Source organism: Lygodium microphyllum, chromosome 9, assembly GCF_053477565.2.
Source record: "Lygodium microphyllum isolate KBCC chromosome 9, Lygodium_microphyllum_v1.1.10, whole genome shotgun sequence".
Lineage (NCBI taxonomy): Eukaryota > Viridiplantae > Streptophyta > Polypodiopsida > Schizaeales > Lygodiaceae > Lygodium > Lygodium microphyllum.
The window spans coordinates 30624842-30649965 of record NC_141143.1 but is presented as its reverse complement, the minus strand read 5'-3'; the positions used below and the strand labels follow the sequence as shown (position 1 = coordinate 30649965).

General features: G+C 40.6%; 1 protein-coding gene across 1 annotated transcript in view; it reads right to left on the bottom strand.

Annotated features, from left to right (window-relative positions):
* Positions 1–15653: 15653 nt before the first annotated feature.
* LOC148030912 (LYR family of Fe/S cluster biogenesis protein) overlaps positions 15654–25124 on the bottom strand; it is a 63634-nt gene continuing 54163 nt past the window's right edge. Inside the window, exon 2 of the mRNA XM_087685635.1 lies at positions 15654–16468. The gene's annotated coding sequence lies outside the window, so the exon portion shown is untranslated. The remainder of the gene's footprint in view (positions 16469–25124) is intronic.

Below are 25124 nucleotides of genomic sequence, written 5' to 3'. Positions count from 1 at the left end.
CTAGCAATGTGTCCTATAGCACATGGTTCGTTAACAAGATACAACAAGGATTGATGGTCAACAAAGAAAGTAAAAGGCGTAGCCAAAAGATAATGTCAAACTTTCTTTACGAAAAACACCATGGCCAAGCCCTCTCTCTCCATTGTCGAGTAATTCATTTCAATCTCAGTGAGTTTTCTACTAGCAAAGCTCACTGGATAATCAAGTGTATTCACCAAGTTGGTACAACACAACTCCTATGGCGAATTTCAAAGCGTCGATGTGCACATGAAATGTGAGTGTCCAATTTGAGGCTCTAGAATCGGTGCTATGGTCAAAGCCTTTTTCAGCTCCTCATACACGCATTGGCATTCCTCGGTCCATTCAAATATGATCAACAACTTGTATAGAGATCTAGAAATCAATGCATAGTTCAACACGAACAGTTGATAATATCCTGTGTGTCCCAAGAAGCACTGAACACCCTTGAAATCAGTTGGGGATGAAAGATCAACAATGACCTTGATCTTTGAGAAATATGTGTCAATACCATTCTTTGAAACCATGTGTCCTAGGAAACATCCATGCTTCACCCAAAACTAGCACTTCAAGGGGTTCAAGGAGAGACGGTATAGCTGACATCCTTCAAAGACTTGTCTAAGTGTTCTCGCCAAGTAGAGTGAACACACAAGTCATCTATGAAGACCTCTAGCTCCTTCCTTGGCATGTCTTTGAATATTGTACACATCAGTCATTGGAAGGTGGTTGATGCATTAGTCAACCCAAAAGGCATGACTATGTAGGCAAAGATGCTCCATTCTATGGCGAATGCGGTTTTATGCCTATCATTAGGATGTACTTGCAACTGATTGTATCTAGAGAAGCCCTCCAGGAAATTGTAGGCCTCTTTGCTAGCCACTCTCTCGAGCATATGCTTGGTGTACAACAGTGGGTATTTATCTCTCTTTGTAGCTGCATTAACCTTCTTGTAATTGACACACACTCTAATCTTCCCATTCTTCTTTAATACAATGACTATGGGCAAAACCCAGTCCATGTGTTCAATTTTGTAGATGAATACTACTCTCATTAGCTTGTCAATTTCTTCCTTGATAGCATGGGTGTGCTTTGGATTCATGGGATATGGTCACTGCTTTGACCAGCGTTGCGTCAGGTGTCATGGATATGTTGTGAGTCGCCACACTTGGGCCTACCCCTTTGAGCTAATACGTCTATATACTCCTGTAAGAGAGTAAAGAGTGGCTTGAGATTGCTGGATTTCCAGCCAACTTGTCAGTCAAGTGCCCCAGGACCTCCATGAGCTCTCGTCTATTGTTTGGGACTTGGAACACAACAAGGTCGGATCTTCCATGTAGGCTTCTAGTCATCATGCAGATTGGCACTAAGGTTGTGTCCTCAGGTTTTCTGATTGCCTTGATGGCTTGTTCGTACTCCTCAGTGTCTGAGAATTGTAGGCCAATGGTAGCAAGAACATGCAAGCAGTCTTGCTCGTCCTCGGGGCACGGGATATACTTGATAAGGACCCCATTGGATCCCCTAGTCTGTCCATCGCCCTTGAGCATGGTGGAGATGGCATCCAGGTTGACATGTGTAGTCATCTATGTGTCCATCTCCACTCTTCCGGCCTCCATTTGATTGCCCAAGAAGATAAGACCATTGCCCCAGTCCTCTACGACTCTCGCGTTGCACATCCAGGGTCGTCCTAGTAGGATGTTGTAGTCCACTCCCTTCATGACTATAACAACTAAAGGCAAAGAATGCAACTCCTCCATAATTTTCCATGTAAAAAAAGAAGTACAGGAATAACAATCTTGCCATTTAACCAGATTATGTCATTTTTAAGTTGATAATGTGAGTTTTTCTCCATGAGACCTTACTATAATTTCTAAAAAACATGGTTAAGCTCTTAATCCAAAAGATAGGTTTCTTGCAATTCTTCAATCCAATCACTATGTAGCTCAATTATAGCTAAAACTTTACATGCCCACATATGAGAAAGAGAATCAGCCATTACATTGTCTTTGCCCCTCGTATGAGTGATGTCAAAATCATATTTTTGCAAAGTAGCTACCCATCTATGCTTCTTAGGAGTAAGATTGGACTGAGTGAGGAAATACTTTAGGACCTTGTGATCACTTTGAACTCTAAACCGACTACCATATAAATAATGGTGCCATTTCTTTATCGCATGTAAGATAGCCAACATCTCTTGGTCATAGACATCCATAGTCATTTCCTTATCTATAAGCTTACGAATTTCAAAAGCAATCACTTTATGCTCCTATAACAGAATAGCCCCTATGCCTCGGTCACCACTGGCATCACACTGTATGGTAAACTCCTTCAAAAAATCCAGGCATACTAGAATAGGAGCAGAAGTAAGGAATTCCTTTAACTGGTTGAAGTTACTATCTACAGGTGCATTCCAAAAGAAAGCTTCCTTCTTCAACCTTTCAGTTAAAGGAGCTGCAATAGCCACATAATGCTTAATGAATCTCCGATAAAATGAGGATAGACTAAGAATTCCTCTAAGTGAAGTAGTGGTAGTAGGTGTTGGCTAATATTTAACACAATTGCACCTTCTTGGGGTCAGTCTGGATCCCTTTTTCACTAACAATATGGTATAAGTACTCCACCTTAGTCTTCATGAAAGAGCATTTATTCTCCTTCGAAAGAGTCAGTGATGCCTCAATACATCAAAAATCTTCCTCATATGTGATAAGTGGTCCTGAAGAGTCTTGCTATAAATCAAAATGTCATCAAAGAAGACTTGGATAAACTGAAGTAGGAAAGGCTGCAAAATCTTGTTCATCAGACTTTGGAAGGTAGCTGGAGCATTAGTAAGCCCAAATGGCATCACTAGAAAATGGTATAGTCCTAATCAGTCCTAAAGGTAGTCTTAATTGCATCACCCTCTCGTTGCATATGGATCTTATGATACCCTGACCTCAAGGAAATCTTTGTAAAGAATCTAGCCCCCTTGAGCTCATGAAGCAAATCATCAATTTTGGGTATTGGGTACCTGTTCTTTACTGTGATCTTGTTTAGATCCCTATAGTCAATACACATCCCAAAGGATCCATCTTTCTTCTTCACTAACAAGACCGGAGATGCATAAGGTGAAGAACTAGGTTCAATGAATCCCATTTCAAGAAGCTCTTTGATTTGCTTGGCTACTTCTTCATGCTCACACTTAGACAATCTATAGGGTGGCTTATTAATTGGCTTTGAGTTGGGCTCCAAATCAATAGGGTGATCCACTACTCTCTTAGGAGGCAATGAAGTGGGTATTTCAAACAAATCCATGTACTCTTCAAGAAGAGCTTTCAAAGCTGGATGATTTTTTCAATGTTTGGACTAATCTTCAACCTCCTTATTCAAGTGCAAAACAAAAATATGTAAGCACCTCTTGTACTCCTTAAGTTGTTGAATGATGATAAACTGAAAATCTGATTTACTAGAGATTCCCTACAAATGGATGAGCTATCCATCAAAGATAAACTCCATATACAGCTATGAGAAATCCATAGTAATTTTTACCAATGTCATCAGCCAACTACACCCGAGCACAACATCTATGGGCCACCCCATTTCCAAAGTAATCACATCCACTTTTGCTTTATAATTTTCAGCCAGCTTTAAAGAAACCTATGGGCATATTTGAGTGCTTTTTTTTCTTCACCATTGGCAATTTGAACTCTTATGGACTGTTGAAAATTAGTGGGAAGACAATTCAATTTATTTATAATGGACTTATTTACAAAACTGTGTGTACTTACAATTTATTACAATGGACTTATTCACAAAACTATGTGTACTTACAATTTATTACAATGGACTTATTCACAAAACTATGTGTACTGTCACTATCTATCAAGATAAATGCATCCTTCCCATGAATATTACCCTTCATACAAAGTATATTAGGGTTCTTAGAGCATGTCCAAGCATCCATGGAAATGAAACAATTAGTGGTAGCAAGCAACTCATCATGAGCTCCTCCTGGATCAAAAGGAACACTACCATCTGGATCAAAGGGAAAAGTGTCTGCTGGATCATGAAAATATTCTTGCCCAACTTCCTCCTCAACATCCTCATTTTCAGTAGTAGTTACAAATGCACTGACCTCATCAGTGTCATCCTCTAAATCTTCAAAGACTAACATACTATGGACCTTGGCTTTTGCACTTTTGTATACACACTTTGTTACATGATTAGTTGTATACTTTTCTCCACATTTAAAGCATAAGTCTTTTTCTTTCCTTTCCTTGTAGAGGTCCATAGGGATAGACTTTGGATTCACATTGGCTGAAGTAGATCTAAACTTGTTGTCCTCTTGTTTAAGATCCACTCTTGGATTGTTTGTTGTCCTAAAATTGCCTTGAGATCTTGAAGCGTTGAGCTGGCACTCTTAAGCTCCCACTTGATACATGGTTACTGCCATAAACATTACCAACTTATCCATGTTTTAAAACAGTCCTTAGCTATCCATAAATAGGTTGAAATGAAGACTCCCTTCTTTCTTCCATAATGTTCCACAAGCTCAATAGCTTTGAAAAGATTGGCAGGGTTTTGCACCATAATATTAGCTATTGATAAATGTAATGTCTCCTCCCCCCTTGTGACCCCCGTACTATTCCCCCATAGAACTCCCCCCCCCCCTTTTATTTTATTTTATTTTTAAATCTCTCCCTCTCTCTCCCCCTACCGTGTGCATGGTGGGGAGAGAGAGAGAGAGAGGGGGGTGAAGTGTGGGAGATGGGGGCGCATGCAGCCCCCCAGGTGGCGGGTGGCACCGCCTTGCCACCTCCCCCTCCACCTATAAAGCACCCCCCCCCCCTACGGACTGGCAAAGGACCCCCCCTCTATGTCGGCAGCAACTGAGCACTCCTCCCCCCCCCCTCATTCTGGGAAAAAGCGGCCCCCTCCTCTAGCCCAAGGGCAAAACCCTTCCCCCCCTCCGGCTTCAGCAGGCACCACCCCCTGACCCATCAACCTGTCCAATGGCCCAACAGTACGGCCCCCCTTTCTTCCCGCAAACAGAAAAGAGAGGGAAGGAGAGGAAGAGGTGAGAGAGAAGAGAAGAAGAGGAAGGGAATGAGAGAAGCAGAAGGAGAGGGAGAGAGAAGAGTAGCAGAGGAAGAGGAGAAGAGGGAGAAGAGAAGAGAAGAAGAAGGAGAAGAAGAGGGAGAGAAGAGAAGGAGAGAGAGAATAGAGTAAGGGAAGGAGACAAAGAGGAGAGAGAGAAGGAGAAGAAGAAGTGAAGAAGAAGCAGAAGAGGTAGAAGGAGAGAAGAGAGAGGTGAAGAAGGGAGAGAGAAGAGGAAGAGGAGAGGGAGAGAAGAAGAGAAGGAGAGAGGGAAGGGAGAAGAAGAAGAGGGAGAAGAGAGAAGAAGAAGAGGGAGAAGAGAAGAAGGAGAAGAGGATAAAAAGTAGTAGAAGAGGAAGAGGAGAAGAGAGAGAAGAGAAGAGAAGAAGAAGGAGAAGAAGAGGGAGAGAGAGAAGAAGAAGAAGGAGAGGAAGAAGAAGAAGAGAGGAAGAAGAGGGGAAGGGAGAAGGAAAGGGGTGTCCCTCTTCCACTCTAGCACCTTGTACGCAACGGAGGAAGAGAGAGACAAGCAAGCAATAGGAGGTCACCTTTCCTGAAGGATCATTGCTTAACAGGTAGTATCAAACTAGGTATTTGTTTGTCTATTTTAGCAAGGAGGATATTCATGTTATATTGCACTCATTGGGAATGGAAAGATAAGGGTGCACTAGGGGTTGCAATGACAGAAAAGGAAGGTATCACAATTGCATTAGGAAGATATAAGGCAATCATAATTTATATTTCTTTGAGAGTTAAATGAATCATAGGCCTTTGATTAACATACACTACGTACGAATGTTTATTGCATTCATGGCTTAGGCAGGAGGAAGGAAAAAGATAAAGAGTAAAAATCCTGCAGAGTATCGCACTCAAAGATAGAAGGTTAGAAGATGTTGCATTTACTTAAAGTTGATGTCCAACTGATGACCAACAAGGAGGGTTTATTGCCATACCTTGAAAACCTAAGAACCCAACTCCAAGGACTTAGTCGTTACTTTTCCAACAAAGAGTTGTCCATTAAAGGCTCTATGGTTGTGAAACACAATAAACTAGACAGATTGTCAAGTAAGTCGCAACCATCAAGGGCCGCACAAGACAAAGGGACCTTAGATGGAGTCCAAGATACAGTCTATTAGACCTATGGATTTAGGGCAATTGTGAATTGCCAAGAAAGCAAATTGACCTACCAAGTTTAGGATGACGGGACTGTCCGGGAACTATTTGACTATAGTATAGGGAAGCCTAAGGTAGTGATAATTTAGGGTCAACGAAGTACAAGCCCTAACCCAAGGGAGAGAGAGAACTTTAGGGTAGTTGATTCATGCTAAGCGTGTTGCTTGGAACTGTTGAAATAGTTTTTACGAAGGATTGTTGACCCAAGTTATGATTGGTTGTTTGAAAGGTTGTAAAAGTGTTTTGATACATCCAAGTTAAATTATGGTTGTGCATGCAATGGGATTGTGATGCCTTGAAGCAAGTGGTTGTGCATTCCACTATTTGTTAATGTGGATCTGGATGTTAACCCAAGTGGAGTGTGATTGATGATTGCATGGCCGGGTCTGAGATGACTGATTGCCATGGAAACCAAAGGAATGTTTTCCCTAGTAATTGTTTTTAAGTTGGTTGCTTCAGTTGTGGTTGATTTCCTAAAGGGATAATTAAGGAAGGATGGCGCTAGCTACCCCCCGCGAACCGCCAAACCCTAACAAAGGGGGTTATGAATCTGCGCCGGGAATGTGGACCGAACCCGCCGCGAGAGGTCTCTCCGTGGAATTTACTTGGCGTAGGAGGATGTTTGGGTGCCAATGGAAGCTCTGGCCATAAATCCCATTGCCTCCGAGCCCTACACAAGTGTTCTACATGACTCGAGATGGGATCTCGAGGCCTTGATACTAGTTACAAGGCGGAATCTTGGTAGGATAAACCTTCGGGTTTTGTTGCTGGGAGACGGAAGGATTTTTCTGTGGAGGCAGAAAGGAACACTTAATTCTCCTGTATAGGCGGGAGACAAACATTAATCTGAAGACAAGTTAAGGAAGTGTTTGATCTTGTTTCATCTTGTCTTCGTGTCTGTGCCCTAAATTACGTAAAGGAACCTGTGACTAACGGGTTAATTAAGGAAGCTGTTTTTATGTGTCAAACATAACATGATAGGTAATTAGATAATTAAAACAACCCCCGAGGGAAGCGTGGTGGATGTGACCAATGGTCTCTCCTACGGAATGGTGGTCTCGGTTAGCCGAGAGCTTTCCTCAAAGGAAATGTTAACGAGAAATGTTAGGGAAGTCGGTCTATGACCCTAGACAATGTTGGCTAAGAACCCGAACCTCAGGTTGATCCTAGTGGGAACGGCCGCATAAGTTTCGTTGCAGGGCAGACTCGAGAGACCCTAGTTGGCAAACCCCGTATCATTCCTTGGGAGTGCCAGGCGGCGTCTTCTAGATATATCTCTCGATGGACTGCTAAGATGTGTCCCGCGATTTGAGGAGCGGGCACGCTACAATAAATAAGGTTCTAAACCATACATATACTTGTAGAGTTTAGCTTCATCTCACTAATTTTCTCTACATGCATGGTAAGGTTGAGGAATGTTTGTATAATCCCATACACTTAGGCCACTTTCCTTTAATCCATACCGTCTCTGTGCCAATTTTCCTTTTTCAAGAGGAGAAACAAAGACTTTAGCCATAAGTGTCTTGAATGCATCCCAATTCTCTAAAGTGTGTTCTCTTTCTTGATGTATCTCCACCACATATGCGCAAATCCTTCCAATTGTAAAGATGCAAAATGAGTCTTCATATCATCAGTTCTAGGGAATATATCAAAATAGGATTCTCATTTTGAAATCTATTCCTCTAGATCGGATGGTAAAGATGACTGCCCATTGTACTTTGCCAAAATGATTTCATCCTTCAACTCCCTTTCATGAAAGGGTTGGTTAGTAGGCATTCAGCCTCTAAAATAAGATGGTACTCTTCCCATAGGTAGCTAAGAACTAGTATGAAACCTCTCCAATGGTAGAGGACCTCTACGAGGTTGGGGATTCAACCCATAAGCTTAGGAATTAGCACCATTCATACTACCCAAATAGTCATCATGCCTTTGTGAAGTCTCGCCTACTTCATATTGACTATTGGGAATGTTCCGTCGTCCAATGATTCCATGACCATGGCCATTTTGGTTACGTGGCTAAAGTGAGATTGAGGAATCACTGTTTGAATGAGCTTTCTCCCTAACTTCCTTGTTTTCCATTTGCATTTGCATCCATTGGGAGAATTGAGTCATTATTTGAGCATTATATTCTAGTAATTTATCAATCTAAGCCTTCATTTAGGTAGTGGAATCCACCAACTTCTCAATGGAAGACTTCATTTGATTAGTAGACAATACCATCTATTCAATTCTAGATAATAGCTCCATATACCTTTTAACATGCCTACTCTCATGTTCACACATAGTATTATTAATTGCACTAATTTTTCCTTGCATATGAGGCTCTTAAAGGCTCTCTTGAGATGTAATTTTCAGCATAGAATCTCTAATTTTCTAAGTATATTCATCCTAGGCCTTACTCTTTCCCTTATGGCCTACCATAGTAGTGCAGTCCTGCAGTACCCCCTGTCAGAAAATTCGCTATAACTTGAGCTAGAAAACTTTGATTCCCAAAATTTTTATTTAAAACAAAGCCAAAAATTCCCTCTTCAAGATGAGCTATAGCACATTGTAATAGATTTAGGACAAAATTTTCTACAATTCAATCTCTGACGTTGAATTGTCTAGACTTGCACCCTATTTGAACCTATAAGTACCATGTTTCCACTTGTGAGAGAAAAATAGTAGTACATGATGGCTACCAAACCCTATGGGAAGCTGAATAGGACCTATGGGAAACCTGTAGCACCTGCACATATACTTTAGTGATGAAGATGGTACGTATAATGACTTGTATATAACCTGCAGTGTCCTAAAATCCCTATTTCACCATGTTTTGATATTCAAGGTACTTGAGTCTTTAGGAGTACTTCAATCTTCAATTCTCCACTTGTTGTATCTGTGTGAGGGATAAAGTGTCAGGATAGGCTCCCTACACCTGCTCCGAATCATCAAAAGGTGGGCAAAGTTCTCCCCAGGTTGGTTTGTTGCACCCCCTTCGGGATCTTTAATAGTGGGGGAGGGTCACCTCTCTCTATTGTCCCACTATCTCCCTCAATATCCACCTTTTTCCTCGAGGGGAATATCAACATGGCAGTAGCATACTACTCTAATCAATCAACATAATATGCATTACTGAAATTTTCATTCAACTCTTTCCATGAATTGCAAAAGGATTGAAATTAGGCAAAATGAATGGGGAAAATGTCTTACCATGGAGTGACTCACTACTAACTTACACTTTTACAATGGATTATGATATATTTTTCCATGAATAAACAACCATTAGTAAACTAATGGATTAGAGTAAGCAATCTTATCAATCAGTTGAGCTTTAGTCAATTGGATTGAATGTTACGCTGAAACTTCAAGCAAGAGCTTCTAATTTACTGATTTAATCAAGTAAATAATGCATTCCATGAATCGGTTTATTTAATCAATGATAGGCTGAAATTTGATGAATTTTTTACAATTCTTTAAACTCTCAATCAATTGGATGAAGCTTGGCAATTGGATGAATGAGAGAGACTAAGAATTGAATAGGAATACCTTTTGTTAGGTTGATGAAGGCTTGAATGATCCCCCAAATGCTTGTTGAAGCCTTCGATTGCTCAATCTTGATGAAATAATCTTCAATCCTCGTGCATTTAATGCTTAGAAACAATCTTGAAGCTTCAGAAGCTTGAGATTGAAGCATTAAGCATGTTTCCCCCTAGTTTTGACTCCATAGAAGCTCTTGAGTTCAATCTTTAGCCATTATTGCTCAATCCTTGCAATTTCTTCAAGAATCTTTACTAAATGAATTCTAGGCCTGAAATGATGAAGAATCTTCAAGAAATTGAAAAGAAATTGAAGCTTGAGTTGAAGCTTTCGTGGCTATGCATGGACTACATAGCCGAGGTTTCAAGAGAGCAAAAGGATGACAAATAGAGCTTCATTTGAGAGTCCAGATCGAAGACTTGAAGTTATTGTGCCAATGATGGATTAGAAGCATCAATGTTTTCCAAGTGGTAAAGAAATCATGAAAAACAGGTTGAAAAAAATCAGTGCAAATTTCAGGCTATTGTCTACTCCGTGTGGCATCGTCTCAACAACAACTGAACAAAATGGTATGCAACCTGTAGATTTTGATCCCTAGAAGCTTCCTATACCATCCATTCTTGAAGAGAAGAAAGATTCATGGAGAAAGATGAGGTTAAATGGATAAAGGTTCCAGGGAGTTCTGACATGAAGAAGAAGAAGCTCTTTTCTAAAAAGTAACCACTATTTGTTCTTCTTCTAAGTCCGGTTAACTCTTATTTGACCATGTTACCTTCAAAATTGCATGAAAATTTAATGACGACCTGCTATTTTTTCCATCCATCGCCATATCTATCCCTTCCATCTTCAAAGATCTCTATATTTGTCTTCTTTCAACTGTAGATGTCCTATAAGTCATTGCTAGTCATTGTCCATGTCTTGTACCTATAGTACTTGTCTGAAGTTATTTTTTTATGATGAAAATTAGGACTAAATATGAAGAAAAAGAGGAGAAAAATGGATCGAAGTTCGATGCTCTAATACCACTTGTTAGGAGAGTACTAAAGAGAGAGAAAGAGGTCAAAGAAGATTGTAGAAGAGAGAGGAGTGCAAAAGAGAGAGAAAGAGTGGTGACGAGAGAGATACTAGAAAAGGAGAGAGAAAGACAAAAAAAGAAGAGGAGCCATAGAAGTTGTGAACAAGGAGGTGAGGTAAGAGTCAATAATGTATTAATGTTCCAAAAAGATGTGAAAATTTACAAGTCTCTCCCTTTTATACCTATGTCAGGGTGACAGGGTAATATTATTATTTCTACACTAAGCATCTCTTCTTCCCAACTTCTCTAACCTTGCCAACATTTATTGCATGCCATATCAACATTTATGGTCTCTATAGGTGTTGGTCAAAAAATTTAGCTAGTTGATCGCCACATTTAATGGCTCAATTGGCATATCGGCTAGTTGAGAGGCATTTTAGCTATTTATAGATGGCACTCTTGATAGATTATTCTTCTTCCTCTTCTCGAGGTGCACACTTAGAGTTTGTTCTTCTCTGTCTCATCATTTGCATGGGCTACTGGCCACGTACTCCATCTCTATCTTCGTCACCATCTCTAGTGTTGTCATCATTTTCCAACATGATCTAGTGCCCTCACTGATGCTTTGGGCTGCATGCAACAATTGATCAATCCATCGTTGTATTCTTTTCAAATTTAGTGTAGATCCCTCTTTCACTCATGTTGTCTTCTCTCTTCCCCTTTTCTCTTTGCATTCAGGTTTCTCTTCTATTGCACACTCTAACAATATCATATGTTAAGCCTACTTGTAGCAAATCAACCACAACCACCAAATGCAAGTCAACTATCCCCATACGGTGCTTAGGAGGCATGAAGAGCTTCAACGTGATAAGAAGAATGAATATACCGGACCTCTTGAGAGGCTAGGGAGTTTCTCTACAACTAATGTCAATAATCTCAAAGTGAGTGGATGATGGATGTTTAGATGTCTACCAAGGTTGCATATACAATGAGGCTCTTGCCACCAAGAACCATTTGGCAATGTGTTTCTCAGACATGCCACCCTGTGAGGCTCCCAATGATCTTTCAGACCTTTAATCATGATATCATAGGCTCCAATACCTAGCAGGGGCAAGGCCTCCAACTTGACCACAACACGAGCTTGCCTTGGTAATGACAATGACGATCATGTCATGCATCTCTACCTCAGACAATAGATAGTAGCCTTGGCTAATTGTCTGCAAGAGAAATGCCCCCCAAGAAATACACCCTAGGCTAGGTGCCACTCAACGGAGTAGATGGCGAACTCCTTTGCACACCAATTATTGCCTCACATGACCAAAGTTGCTTTAGAGTCTTCGCAAACGTACTATTGTGGGCAATCCTTATAGATTATATCATATTGCATTTGGGCTAATTAACTCTTGATTGCTAGGGCCCCATGTATGAGGAGCCAAATCAAGTAGGACACTCTCCTCAATCACCAACTATCCCAAAGGTGTTGCTAGAAGGTTTGGTGAAAAGCATCCATGATACTTTGCTTTGTTAATATATGGTACATGAGGGTGCCTATACCATATCAGCTTGCATCAAAACATATTTGCCAATCATGGTTGTAAAGGCAAAGCATTGAAACTTCTTAGCTACTGATTGGAACCACTATCCTAGATCCCATTCCTACTTGTTTAGAGTCTCCCATATCCAGAGGTGGCATTCTTGTATGTTAGACCAACATATGTATGGATCCAACTAGAAGGACTTTCCTTGGGGGTTGATGACATAGATCCTCGTCAAAGGGATATCAATGCATGCCACACCCTATTATCCTCTATTGAGGGCTAGTTGGCCACCCTCATCTATTGAGAAGGTGCTTAGGGGGCACTATCAAGTTTTCCTACTACTACAAGGGGATGCCCATAGGTCAGAATTCTAATGTCCACTCCTCCCCCTAGCTATGTTGGCTCTTTGTGAGGGGGGCTGACCAATCCTAGGGGAAATCATATAGATATCCCTCCAAACCTTGATAGAAGAAACATGGTGAACAACCTATGCAACCCCTTGGATGTGAGAGCACTCCCCTAGTTGGACCCTATCATGATCTTGGATATGTTGATTGTAAGAAATGGGCTATTAGTAGGATACAGAGAAGGAAGATCTAGGTAACACAGCCAGTGTTGTAGTGAAGATCCATCTCAAAGACCCACTCCCTCCCTAGCTAATGTTTGCACTCATGAAATCCCTCCTTGAGGACTTTCCATGTCTGCCCACCTAGAGTGAGCCCTCACACTACTAGTGTGGCCAATAGAGCTAACTCTAATATGATATTTTGGATTAATTATCCCTAGGCCCCCCTCAAAGCAATGATGGTCTCCCAACCCACCTTAGCATGGGAATCCACTAGAGGCCATAGGCAATTCTGTATCATGCAGCATAACTAAACCACACCCGATGAAGAGACATGATAACAGAAGACAATGTATCAGGTCGTCACCAAAACAACATACTTGACCACTAGGGCCTTGTTTGCTAGGGAGAGACTGACCACACTCTAGTAGGTCATATTTTGCTTGATGGAGTCAAGCACGAGGATGAATTATTGGGTTGTGATGTCAAGACCCACTTGGAACCCAAGGCACTTCATTGCCTAACCTTACTCGCCCATATAAAACCCAACTCAAAAGTCGCACCTGGTGTTAGAATCTGGGTTTGTAAGAAAACTGACTGACTTGCACCAACGGATTTTTGCACCTATTGTTATGTAGAACACCTCTAGTACTACTCTCTCTCTCTCTCTCTCTCTCTCTCTCTCTCTCTCTCTCTCTCTCTCTCTCTCTCTCTCTCTCTCTCTCTCTCTCTCTCTCTCTCTCTCTCTCTCTCTCTCTCTCTCTCTCTCTCTCTATGCAACATCACCTCATTATTCTCAACTTAGAGAGCTATGTCATCTACATACTTTGGCTCCAGCTACTGTTTTAGCCCGCACTAGTAGCTTGAGGCCCTGTAAGCCACTCACTCTCAAGCAAAGAAATAAAAGAGGTCACCTCCCCAAAGGGTCAAAAGAGGTAAGAAGCTAGTGGATAGTTGTGTCGAACATATTGATCCAGTTAAAAATGTGCACCTCTTTGCCCCCCTATGATCACTTTACTAGTGGCCAATCTATATAGTGCAAAAAAACCACTAAGCCATCACTAAGAGAAGACTTGTTGTGCCATGGTATCGTCAAAGAAGTTCAACCCTATCATTGGCCTTCTCAAAGCCCAAAAGGAGCATTGCCACCCATTGGCTTCTACTAGGCCAAGTCTATGGCCTCAAAGAAGGTGAATATATAATGATGAAATCTTAATATTTAATAATTGATCACAATGGATGTTTCATGATGTTACATTAAATGCCTCAAACCAAGCTTGTGGACAATAGTATTGAAGATGGGACTTTTTGATTATCTTTCATGCTATTATAAGGTTTACATGATGTCACACATTTAGTACAATATTGTGCACAATTCATAGTTCTCTTGCAAAATATTAGTTGCATGGATGTTTAGCATACCATTGAATGAGGCAATATTTAATAACACTATTATAGATGAGATTTTGAGACCTCATAATGGAGTTCACAACTTTTTACTAAATAAACACATGTTACTTGGCATTGAAGATCACACTTGCATACAAAAAATAAGTTTTAGGTGCGATAAACTTGATAAGACATCATTATAGATTGTGTCCGAATGTTGTTTGGTATAATGTTGCTTGGTGAATGATCATAAATCCATTACTATACATTTGTTGCAATGCATGATTTAGGGATTTACTTGAAATGAAGGAATGCTTTTGAGCGAACTAATGAGCAAGCATATCGATTAAAGTATGACAATAGAGAAATATAAACTACTAAAAGGCAAGGTTTTGTCATGTTTATGGTTAGTAGATGCCATCCTTAAGGTCAAGTCACCACCAATCTATGTGTATAAGCTCACATCACCTAAGTTGAGTTCTCACTCTCAAAAGACCTTTGTGAATATGCACATAGTTCGCACCAATTGGAACATGCCATGACTCAAACTTTCAGCTTTAAACTTCCTCTATCATGAAACACAAACAAAAACTCGAGTGCTAGCAATCATGTTTGCAATATAGGCCCACGTTCGTATCATTTCATCAAGAATCTTGTGTCCAAGTTGTATCATCAAACTCCATAACCAACGTGGCTATTTTAAGACTTTCTATGTACCCTCTTTACAGGAGAGAGCCATTGAAGGTTACTTCCTTGATTACCATTAGATTGATCTTTTCTAGGTCGAATACATGTGAAAGTCTACAACCTCAATCATGTACTATTGCTTGCCCAACTTCAATTTGTGGTCCTAGGCTTACTTGGAGTGTCTGTGGACCTATAAAAAAGGAGAGTTATAGTTGAGGGTTAAATTTAGTAAGCATATGCAATTGGCTTCACATTAGCTATACAATTCAAACTATGGTTGAGTATATGCTTCTCATGATCATATATCAATTCTCAAACTTGGCCCTTGGAGTCCTAATGACGAATGTTGGTGTAGATGAGGTTGGCTGTCATCTTTTGATACGTGTTTGAATTTTCTATCTAAACACCCATAAGTGTTAGAACACCTTGAGAGGCATGTATGTACAATGGTGTTTGAAAGTTTTCACCCAAAAAAAACATCAATAACTCTTCACACACAAAGGCAAACCCTTAATGAATAGAGATATTCATTGATCATGTGGAAAACTTCTCAAATTGCAAGTAAAAACTATACATGCACTAAGAAAAACATACTTGTGCTGACACATACATGATAAGGTAGTTCACTACATAGAAGAAAACAAAGTAACAAGGCATTTTGCACACGGTACAGATGACAGTCCTGAGTGCTTATGTTCCCTTGCATGAAAAGCACTAGAAAAAAATTGGCACTAAAGCAAAACACTTCATCAATTGATGCATTCTTGCAAGAAATTTCAGCTTGATACAATTGAATCACTTGATGGACACTTCAACAAAGCGGAGTACCCCGATTCACATATTGCAGTTGCCAAAGGATCTCACAACAAAGGAAGCTATGTCAGCATTACTTCCTTTCAAAAAGTTCTAGCAGCAGGATAATAGATATGAGCACCCCAACCATTTCTCCTGCAATAATTGTGAGAAGAGAACTGCTAATGACAAGGAGACCCAGTAATGTGCGTTGGTGTGGTAAACCAATTTTTTTGAAGAAAAACCCATGCGTGGAGCACCATATCGTCTATTTTATGTCTACCCTACCACTTGTTGTAAAGAGGCCAACCACTTAGTGAAATGGGTCTCCCTCCATGTTTTTTAAAAGGGATACTCCATGAGGTCAACCACATAGTAAGGGAATACTGCAACATTCCACCATCCAATATTTCCAATATCTAATCAGCCTTCTGAGACTGATTCTCAACTGCTGCTGCAGTTTTATTGTCTTTCAGAAATCCTTCTTTGCTGTCTCCGTGACCTCCACAAAGTGTGATTTATTTACTCTTGAACTGCCCAGATATTCAAGACCTCTAAGCTTTGATTGATACTGAGGCCTCAACCATCTATCCAGGAGAAAGAATTCCAATTACTTGAGTTACTACAACCAATCATCAGCTCACATCAACTCTCGACTTTCTCAAGACCAATTGACCATCAACCACGTCTATATCATGAGACCTGAACATATGAAAATGAAAGTAAACAATTAGATATTCACCAGTACCATTACAAAATACATCAATTGAGGAAATTAGAAATATTAACTGAGACCAAGTATGACAGATTAGTTGCTCAATCTCCATAGAAATTGTGGCAGCACTGAGAAATGCAAGAATATAGTAGGAACAGAGACGAAGTCTATGGTAGATGGAGACAGAAGGATGCACACAAGAACATAGTCCGAACAGAGACAAAGTCTATGGTAGATGGAGACGGAAGGATGAACACAAGAATGGAGAGAGCTTAGAGAGGTATGCAAATGGCAAGACAATGGCACAAGCTTGGACAATGAGCTCCACACATTCCATTCACTTGTGCTTATTCAAATAGGAACATTTACACAAAATGCTTCACCTTCAGTATGTCACAGGTGGCAGTGAACTCCACCAAGAGACCTGATTCAAGTGAAGCAATCTTGGGCCAACCGTACAAACAACTGGCCTGAATGGTCCATGACCGGGCAACAAATCAGAAGAACCCAAGGAATGATGAGCACATTTTGATGGTAAACCACAGCTCCAAGGGGGTTGCATGTGATGCAATGTCAGCAAGAGACTGAAATCTAAGTTGGTGAATTGCAGGCAACACGTCAGTTTCAAACTGGGCAGGCAAGCGACATGTTAGTTTCAACCAGACGACAATGTTTTCAGGCAAGCGATGGGTCAAGTTGGTCAAGCACAGGCAGCATAGGTCAACGGCTGTATTTTCGTCAAGTTTTGGGCATTTTTCATCATATATTTTTTCATAATTTTTGCAAGCATGCCCCCCACTCACTAACGAGGATTCATGTACAAGTGAAATTTTGCTTAGCTGAGCCAATTTCACTAAAATTTGTGCACATTTGAACCCCGAAATTCAGGGGTTTTGCAGATTTTGTGAAATTTTCTGCAACGTTTGCCCATATTTGACACTTGGGATGATGTATTAATGCAATTGGGGCAGATTTATTGCAAAACTTTTGGGGCTTTTCGTATCGGTGATGCATTTTGAGCCGATTTGTGCTTTGATGGTGAAATTACAGCAAATTGGGATGTATCAAATGTTGTTAGAAGGCAGCTTCTCTTGGTACATGTATTGTTGAATGCTCATTGTGTAGTTAAACAATGGTACATGCAACACTTGGGTTATTGCATTTGGGCGTTATGGTGATGTACTATTGAAGTGGGAGCTGTCTTTTATGTATATGTATCAATTTTGGCTCACGTATATGCTATAATCAGCCCTTGGGACTGAAATTCCAGTAAAATATCTGCTTCTTGGGCACTTTTGGAAGTGCAAGTTTGCGTACTTGCTGTTATATTCAGCGACCTTGCTATTGGCTGAAAGTATTCAGCATTTTACTGCAGTTTTTTTTAATTGCTGAAAATGGCTGAGATTCTCAAATTTGACGGCAATGGCTTTGATCTTTGGAAAGATCATATGCAGGGTATACTTTTTCTAAAGGATTGTGATGATGCTTTGGCAAAACATAAGCCTGTTGCTTTGTCGAATGAAGATTGGGCTAAAATGAATAAAAATTCCATTACTTACGTCAAAATGGAAGCCACAAATTATATCTTGGTTGATATCAAGGGACTCACCACTACACATGCAATTTGGGAGAAACTCAAGGCTACGTATAAGAATACGACTCCTGTCAATCAGGTCCATCTAATGCGAAAGTTGGTCAACTTGAAGCTTGATGAGTCTAAGCACACCTCAGAGCATTTAAATACATTCGCTGATATTTTGAGTCAATTACAAGATGCAAGCTTGCCAGTTTTTAATCCTAAGCTAAAGGCTATCTTCTTGCTCATGACTTTGCCAGATTCATGGGAAACATTGGTTGTGTCATTGAGCAACAACCCCAACTTGACATTTGATGGTGTGCATGATTATATTCTCAATGAGGAGATTAGACACAAGGCAAGTGGGAAAAATAATGGATCAACCTATAATGTAAGAGGACGGACTGAAAAGACGTCAAATGCTACAAATAAACACAAAAATCGCAGCAAAAGCAAGAAAAAACAGCAAGATGTTACTTGCTATTAGGGTGGATGCAAAGGGCATAAAAAGCCTGATTGTAGGTACTATAAAAGGGAGCAAAAACACAAGAAGCAAGCTAATGCAAAAGGCAAAAAGAATGAGAAGGACGCCAACTCTACCCCTAAAGAAACAAAGAAGGCAAATGTGGTATCTAATGTTGTCATTGAAGAGATAGAAGAAAATAAAGATACCGATTTGCTGGTTACATCTCCAAATCTACATGCTAGGCTTAAGGTATGGTGGTAATGGAACACTCAAGTGGCTTAGCAACTGCCATTAAAAAACGATCAAGTACTTTGCTAATGTACTTTTCTTGTGAGAGAAATAAGAGTTGTTGCTTTCTATCTCTCATCACACACATGCCCAAAATGTGTTCAGCTACACCCAAGTCCATGAAAAAGGCTGAATTCAGCTGCCTTTTTAGTGCATTAACCTAGCTCTTATACTTACCAATAGTAAGTATATCATCCACATAAAGCACAAGGATAATAAGGCTTCCATCATCAGCCTTCTTTGTCATTCTGACAATTGATAGCTTCCATTCATTTTGTCATTCTGACAATTTTGGCATCTAGTTTTGTTCAATGGCAAACATCTTTTGACAGCCCAATACTTTTTGAAGCATAAATGGAAACTCAAAACAATGGTGCATAAATATAACTAATTTAAGCAAGCAAATCTTGAATTGTAACTGTGAGTAGTCATAAATATCAAAGCATCAAAGGACTAAGGCTCAAAAAAGCAAGGAAATAGAAATGTAAGTGTAACAACCTAAGAAAATAATAGATCCAGCATCAATGCTTTTTGTTTCATCCCTGCCCATCTAGAAAGGCTTGTGAGTTTTCTCTCTCCCAGACAACTAGCATTTTGGGCACTTTTTAAGTTTCTTCTTTATTGGATCGTTCTCTATTGTTTTGTACATTGAAAGAAAACTTTTGGGCTGATAGATTGTCAAGGGCCAAAGGCATCTTTCATTGCTTCCAAAGTGTTGGGTGTAAAGCTCCTTCGGGTGTAAACTCCCGCGTATATAAACTTACGGGTGTGAACACACCCTTTACTTGTGCCCTAACATATAAATACATTTGTATTCTTTGTGTACCGTGCAACACACTAGTACTCTCTAACATGATTCTCTAAGCTCTCTGCTCTATCTCTGCTCCGTCTGAGCTCACATTCTGGTCAGCACTCAAGTGCAACAAACCGGTATCAGCCCTTGGTTATAGCATTCGCACTTCCCAAGAGTGTTACAGGTCGCGACATAGGATCTAGCCAAGGGACAACACTTGACGCGTGAGGCACGTCGAGCTGAAGTAAAGAGCTGAGGAAGAAGCAATCGACATAGGTCGCACAAGTCGTGCTGAAGAAATAGAGACCAGCAACACCAACGTAGACCAACAAGACTGTTGGCGTCCACAAGACCTAACGTGCCAGGTGACGACCAGCAAACACGATGGGGACCAACGGGCGACGATTCGGACCTGGCGTGCCAAGGACGACAACACACATGACGGACCTAACGGAAGCACGACAAGGAGAGGCGCAGTCAACCACGTCACGTGTCAGGCAACGACCAGCAGATTATCTTTCAATTTTATGGTGAAGGGGCTTATTCTAAGCCCTAGTTCGTGTGTGCAAGCATGGTCTTAAGACCAATGCACTTTTATGCACAGAAATTTCGGGGTTTTTCCATATCTGATGCTAGTTATACATAACATGACAATTTGACCAGAAAAACCAAGTGTTAGGGATCCATCTCGGACCCCATCACGCGCAACGCGCCACGGAACATAACATGGTCCATCTCGACATGGCACACCACCATAACATCGCATAACACCACAACTCAACATGGTTCCCCGACATAACACGGCACCTCGGCACGACTTGTCACCACAGCACAGTATGGCACCACAACACGGCACAGTCCCTCAACTCAACACGGCGCCTCAGCGCGACACGGCACGGTAACGCGACACAATTCCACAGTCCACCATGGTGTCTCCCCCCCCACAAGCAAGGAGCTTTTTTCCCAAGGCACTTGAAAGTTGCTAGTGCTTACACAAGGGCTCATGCATGAAACCCTTCGCTTCGGGCCAACACCCCACTCACCTCTCGCCCCATGAAAAAGACTACCCATACCCCCTCTCACTCACTGAATGCACTCACCATCCCCTCTCACCTATTCCTGGGGGAAGCCCCAAGCCACTTAACCATGCCCAAGCGACACGCACTACGGCCCCATGCCGCGACGCGCCCAAGGAGAGCCAAGCCTCGAGTAGATTGCAGAAATTGTACACATTGGTTCCAAAATTTTAGGGCATTTCTCAAATCAATGAAATTTTGCTTTAGCAGAGTCAAATTTGTTGACATTGATGCACAATTGACCTGAGAATTTTTGGGTTTTGCAAAATTTTGGCAAACTTTGCCAATTTTGCCAGTTTTATGGTCTCTAGTTCATGTAATGATGCAATCGGTTCAGATTTGTCAGTAAAATTTTAGGAGTTTTGCTGAAATTTGAGAGTTTTGGCAAAAATGATGTCTGAAATGTACATTGGAAACATTGTTGATGCAATCTTGGTGCTGTAAGCAGTGAGATTCATTCCCCACTTGTGAAATATTGAAGAAATTGCAGAGAATCTTGGTTTCTTTTGTGTAGCAGAAGTACTTGGTTACATATGTATGCAATACATATGTTGGGCAGCTTCCATTGAGTTGATTATTGCTGAGCAGTCATTTTGCAGCAATCTTAGTGATCATTTGCAGATCTGGGATTACTGCAAATGTACTTTTGGTGATACTACTAAAGTGGGAGTCACCTGGCAGTGATGTATGCTTAGAGTATGTGCTGAAATTTCAGTTATACTGTTGAAAGTCATCAGTCCTACTGCTGTACATGTACTTGGATTAGACCTTGCTCTCATTGCCTGAAAATTTGGGCTGATATTAACTGAACATTCAGCTCATTGTTTGTTGTTATGAGTTGCAGTTTTATTTTGGGTACATTGTTGAACAATGGCTGCAAATGCTTCAAGCAGCAATGCCACAAAATCCTTTCTTGAAATCAAGAGATTTGATGGCATTGGTTTTGATCTGTGGAAGGACAGGATGCAAGGCATTTTGTTTCTCAAAGATTGTGATGATGCTCTCTTGGAAGTCAAGCCTGCAGCTATGACAAATGAGGATTGGGCTAGACTCAACAAGAAGGCCATTGCATACATTAAAATGGCCGTATCTGATGATGTACTTACGGACATTAAGCGTCTTGATACACCTTATGCCATATGGAAAAAGTTTATGGATACTTATGAAAATACAACTCCAGTAAATTAAGTTCAGCTTCTGCGCAAGCTCATAAACATGGAGTTGGATGAGTCTAAGCCCACATCAGAGCATTTAAGTGCTTTCACAAGGATTTTGAGCCAATTACAAGACTCTAGTTTATAGCCCTTCAATGATAAATTGAAGGCCATTTTCTTGTTGATGACTCTGTCTCATAGCTAGGAGTCTTTGGTTATTTCATTGAGCAGCAATCCTACTTTAACCTTTGATGGTGTTAGTGGCTCTATTCTCAATGAGAAGATTAGAAGAAAGTCCAGTGGAGAGCAGTGGTTCAACTTATCATCTGAGAGGCAAGTCAGAAAAGAGGGGTAATGCAATAAATAAAGGCAAAAGCATGAGTAAAAGCAAGGGCAAACAACAGGATATCACTTGCTATCAATGTGGACGTAAAGGGCATAAAAATCCCGATTGTCGCTACTACAAGAAAGAGCAAGAAAGAAAGAAACAGCAAGGAAAGAAAAAGAACGATGACAAGAAAGATGTTGACAGCTCTCCCTCAAAAGAAATTGCAAAAGCAAATGTTGCATCTAGTATGGTTATTGAAGAACTCTCTGACACTAGAGAGATACTTGTTGCAGCCTCATGTAATAATGCAGATATTATGGCAGCAACAGGTGATATGCACATCACTAAAAAGAACGTGATTGAAGCCTTACTTTCAGCTCATGATGGGATGTCTCAATCATAGATAGTGGACAGTCATGTCACTCCCTCTTTGGAGTCATTTTTTTAATACACTTCAGGTTGTCTAGGCAAAGTTTACTTGGGTAACAATTATGCATGTGAAATAGAGGGTGTAGATACCATTCACTTGGTCCTTGAAAATGGTCAAGAGTTGATTTTGCACGATGTCAGATATGTACCTAGCATAAAGAAAAGTCTACTATCAGTTGGATAGCTTGATGCAAGAGGGTATTTTACTACCTTTGGTGGTGGATCTTGAAAGGTCCACAGGGGCTCTATGCTGATTGTTAAAGGTAGTAAAAAGGGGACTTTTTACTATTCGCATTGTAAAGCATTACCTAGCAAGTTTTTGGCTATGGCTGAAGTTCATTCACAGATGGAACTTTGGCACAAAAGACTTGGTCATATGAGCCAAAAAGGCCTTCAAGTTCTCTCCTCTTCAAGGAGATTTGATGTAAAAGGCTCTGGACTTGACTTTTGTAATGATTGCATATATGGAAAACATATGAAGTCTCCTTATTACTCTGGTGTTGTTAAGAATTCCAATGCTCTTGACTTAGTACATTCAGATGTGTGCACTATGCTTGTTAATTCACATGGGGATGCACCATACTTTGTCACTTTTATTGATGATTTCAATAGAAAGTCATGGATGTATGTACTAAAGAGCAAAAAAAGAGTGGTTGATGCTTTTAAAAGGTAAGAAGGTCAAGTTTCAGCATGAATAGCCAACCATTAGCTAAAGATATTGTCCCTTTGGATGCTGAAAATGAGCAGCAACCTATTGTGCTACAGCCAGAAGACAATGGACAACAAATTGATGCACATGATGGAATAGGACAACAAGAAGAACATGCTGAAAACACCTTAGAACAGCAAGAAAATGCTGAAAATCAGCCACCAATTGATGGTGTGTACATACCTGAGGATGTAGGCCCATTGCCTATCAACACGGATCATTGGATAAGACGGTCTACACGGGTCAGAAGGCAACCACAGAGGTTTCAACCATCTTTGGATTGCATTTTATTGACTGATGAAGGTGAGCCTTTGACATTTAAAGAGGCATAGTCATGTGAAAACAAGAAAAAGTGGGAGCTTGCTATGCAGGAATAGATGAAATCTCTATATGCGAACAACACATGGGAGCTGGTACCTTTTGCCTAAGGATAGGAAGGTTATTCCTAACAAATGGGTTTATAAGGTGAAATGTATTGATGGGAAGCCCAAATACAAGGCACGTCTGGTTGCTATACACAAAAGAAAGGCATCGACTTCCAAGAGGTTTTCTCACCGGTGGTGAAGATGACTATGCTTTGTGTTTTGCTTGCTCTCACTGCAATCTTGGATTTAGAGTTGGATCAGACGGATGTGAAGACTGTTTTTCTTCATGGTGACCTGGATGAAGAGTTGTACATGAAACAGCCTGAAGGTTTTGTTATTCCACGGAAAGAGCGTTTAGTCTATAAGCTGAAACGCAGCTTATATGGGCTGAAACAGGCTCCTAGACAATGGTATAAAAAATTTGATACCTTTATGCTCAGCCATGGATTCAAACGCAGTCATGCAGATCACTGCTTAAACACTTAAAAGGCTGATGATGGAAGCCTTGTTGTGCTGGTTTTATACGTGGATGGCATGCTAATTGCAAGAAAGCATAAGAGTACTTTACATACACTTAAAAGGCAGCTGAGTTCAGCCTTCTCGATGAAAGATTTGGGACCAGCTCAACACATTTTGGGCATGCGCATTAAAAGAGATAGAGAACAGCACTTGTTGTTTCTCTCCCAAGACAAGTACATCAGCAAAGTACTTGACAGATTTAATATGGTTGATGCTAAGTCTCTTGGTGTACCTTTACCACCATATACAAAGCTTAGCAAAACTGATTGCCCAAAAGGTGATGCAGTTGCTACTACGATGAAAGGCATACCTTATGCATTGTAACTCGTCCAAACATTGCCCATGCAATGGGAGTTGTTAGTAGATTCATGTCTAACCCTGGCAAACCACATTGGGAAGCAGTGAAATGTATCTTTAGATACTTAAAAGGTACACAAGACAAATGTATATGCTATGGAAAGGGTACACTAGAGCTGCAAGGGTTTTGTGATTCAGACATGGCAGGAGATCTTGACGCTAGAAAGTCTACAAGTGGGTATGTATTTACTTTGGCTGGTGGAGCTATTTCTTAGTGTTCAAGGTTGCAAAAAATTGTAGCACTGAGTATACAGAGGCTGAATATATTTCAGCCACAGAAGCTTTAAAGGAAGCTATTTGGCTTAGTCGTTTAGTCAAGGATTTTGGTCTTTCTTCCCGTAATCCAGTGCTTAGTTGTGATAGCCAAAGTGCAATATGTCTAGCTAAAAATGCCATGTTTGATGCCCGTACCAAGGGCTCAAAGTTATTTCCTCTTTAAAAAGACTTGATGCTAAGGGCTCAAAGCTCGATTTTTGTAATGATTGTCAATTTGGTAAGCAAGTGAGAAATTCTTATTATTCTGGTGTCTCTCGCAAACAAAATGTTTTGGATTTGGTGCATTCTGATATGTGTAGTATACCTA